Genomic DNA, 3,333 nt, shown 5'->3' with positions numbered 1-3,333 from the left:
ATATGTGGCAACGAAAAGAGAAAGGGGACTCTGGGGGAGGATCTGAACTTTAGAATCTAAAGGATGGGGAGAACAAGAAAGACGAATGAAATGGGTGAAACGTGAAAGAAGGACTGTTTGGAAGAAGGGAGACCAGCAAGGATGGAGAAAGAAGACACAGTGTGTGTGTGTGTGTGTGTGTGTGTGTGTGTAGGGGTGAATAAAAACTACGTGTAATGATACCCAGAGATGAAAATGTCCCAGTGAAATCTGGCAACTTGTATGTTAATCACATAGAATAATAAAACAGAAAGCAAAGCGAGGAGGAGGTGGAGCTGGGATGCAGCTCAGTAGTACAATTCTTACTACTGAGTAAGTAGTAAGTGTGAAACCTTAGGTTAGATCTCCAATACAGGCAAAAATAAGTCCACTTATAGTATGAAGTATTTACTCTTTGAAGCTCTGCTACTAGTTGAATTGCTGAGTTCTGGCCTTCATTCTCAGTTTCTTGTCTTCCCACAGCAGGGACGTAAAACTCCCAATGCTGTCAAGAAAGGCCTCTGACCCTTGGACTCCACTTCTCATTATCAATTTTCTTTTTTTCCTAATGCACCAGTCAAGCGTTGATATGGTCACCCAATTCCTTTATTCTTATGATTACTTGCTCCATATTTTTCAGTGCTTGGTACAGCTACCACTGCATTCATTCCTGCTAATGTAATCCCAGGTCACTGTTGATAAAAGTGAACAGTGCTAGGGGCTGCTGGCTGTGCCACAGACATTGGCGGTGGTCATCATCTTACTCCGAGACCCCACTGCAGGAAAAGTGTCATGCAGAACACTTACTAGAAAGCACTATTTGTCATTCTCTCTGCTGCAGTCTTTTTTTTTTTTTTTTTTTTTTTTTTTTTTTTTTTGGTTTTTCGAGACAGGGTTTCTCTGTGGTTTTGGAGCCTGTCCTGGAACTAGCTCTGTAGACCAGGTTGGTCTCGAACTCACAGAGATCCGCCTGCCTCTGCCTCCCAAGTGCTGGGATTAAAGGCGTGCGCCACCACCGCCCAGCTCTGCTGCAGTCTTGTGAGCTCCAAGGACAGATGGTAAATGATTTCACGTTGCCTCATAAGTGACCTAAACTGCCTTTCTACACTTTACCCTCCTCTGCTTGCCACTTTAGATAATTTCTACTAATCTTTTGCTATGGCGGTGATCCCCTTTCTGCAGCCTACACCAGACTTACCCAGGGGCATTTCATCCAGACAGGATTTTTGTTATCTTATTTTTTTTTTAACCATTCTTGCTCTTCTCTTGTTGCTATCACTTTCCTCGTCATCATCCTCCCCTCCAATTTCCTAAATTTGCTTCTAACTTCTTAAAGCTCTGCTCTCTTAATTTCATCATCTGCATTTCTGCAGGTCCACATCTGTGTACGAGAGGGTTTTGATCCGTGGTGCATGCAAGCAGATGAAATGTGCTAACTGACAGAAATGGGGCCACACAAGCCAAAGATCATCACCACTTGTGATGAGTTATGGTCAGAAAAGAGATGATGATGGCGGTTTTGTCTGGACCAGTAGCACTGCTATGGATGCAATCTTAGGGTTCGGAGCATCAGGTCTCACTGATTAGGTTAGAGAGGGGAGAGAAACAAGACAATGCTAAACAATAACTTATAATTATACTCTGAATAAAACAAATTGCTGTTTATTTAGCTCTAACAGGGGAAGGCAAATGTTTAAGAGGAGGTAAAATCAAGAGTTCTTTCTGCCCATCATGTTCCATGTGAGATTATCTATTCCGATCCCAACCCAAGATGTTCGACAGATACTTTCCCATGAGTTGGAATTCAAGATGGGGGCCTGTGTGATACCATTTTAAAGTGGTGGGTCTTGACTCCCTTGGGGTCACATAACAGATATTTACCTTATGATTCACAACAGTAGCAGAATTAGTTATGAAGTAATGACGAAAATAATTTTGTGGTTGGGGGGTCACTATAGCATGAGGGCCGCAGTATTAGGAAGGTTGAGAACCACTGGGTTAGCATTTTAAGCAATAAGAGGAACAGAGTTGGAGGGGGAAATATGGAAAGTATGGTATGTAAGAGATGAAGATTATGACTGCAAAGAAAAAAGTAATCAGGGTCTCCAGTATGGCAGATTAATAGAAAAAGCAAGAATCAAACAGTTCGTGTATTAATTCACTGAGGGGTTGTTTTGGAAGTATATTAACATATTAATCAATGCTGCATAATCTAATTTCTTGAGTGGCTCAGAATTTGAATTCTGATAAAGTGTTTAATTTTTAATCAGCTGTGCTCCCGAGAGCCTATCTGAGATCAATATGAGCATTTCCATAATTATGGTTTTGTCAGTTAGGATAATTCATTGTATGCTATGCGTCACTTGAATGTCTATTTAGGGGTTCCTATTCACTGGCTCCCTCCAAAACTATTTATTTAAGTAGATTTAATTACTACTCTAAAGATAAGATTATTGAGAACAATTTATCAGTGAAACGGACATTCATGTTCTTTCTCTACCACAGCGAGGTGAGGTACTGCTTGCTTCCCATTGCTGCACCTCCCTGAATGTGACTGTGCCCAGCAAATATGGTGTTATTTATGTTATTTGATACGCTATTGCTACGGAGACTGAATCACTACATCAAGCTGCCAAAAACTAGACTTGGAACAATGGATATGAAAGTTGATTTCCTTAGGGGGATTAAAAAAAAGAAGAAATGAAAAACAAACAAAAGATACCTTAGACGTTTTATAAATGCACTTTATGCGTTTTTATAAATGCACTTGCTTCCCGAAAAAACATCAGTTCCAAATCAACAGTTGTAGCCGAGAAATCTTATCAAAACAAAACAAACTCATTATCTTATAAGGATTACTATCTCAAATCTAATTATAGGCTTATATCCACCAGCACTTCATGCGTAGGATCTGAGGTCAAGGAGCTCCAAAGCTTGTGAATTGCGGCATCTTGTAGTGTCCATGGGGTTGCTCTATTGTGATGGTGATGATTTGCACCTCCTTAAACAGGAAAACCTTCCCTTTCAGTAAGTTCCGATTCTGCCCTTGGGTTCCCATTCCAAGCCTTCCCCGAACACTAGCACGAGATAACCCGATCTCAACCGCAGGTCAGAAGACGGTAATTTGCAGCCTGGTCTGGTCCTCTCCAGAGGCCTGCCACTGCTCTCCCGGCTGCACCGGGCCACGCCGGCTGCTGTCCCCGCGCGCTGGGCGCCACAGGTGACGGTGGCAGTGGCTGCAGGAGCAGCCCCGGGGCGGCGCGGGCGGGTCTCCGGCATCCAGGGCCCGCCCCTCGGCCTGGCGCGCGGAGGCGG

This window comes from Chionomys nivalis, chromosome 14 (assembly GCF_950005125.1).
Source record: "Chionomys nivalis chromosome 14, mChiNiv1.1, whole genome shotgun sequence".
NCBI classification, from domain to species: Eukaryota; Metazoa; Chordata; class Mammalia; order Rodentia; family Cricetidae; genus Chionomys; species Chionomys nivalis.
This window is presented reverse-complemented; position numbering follows the sequence as displayed.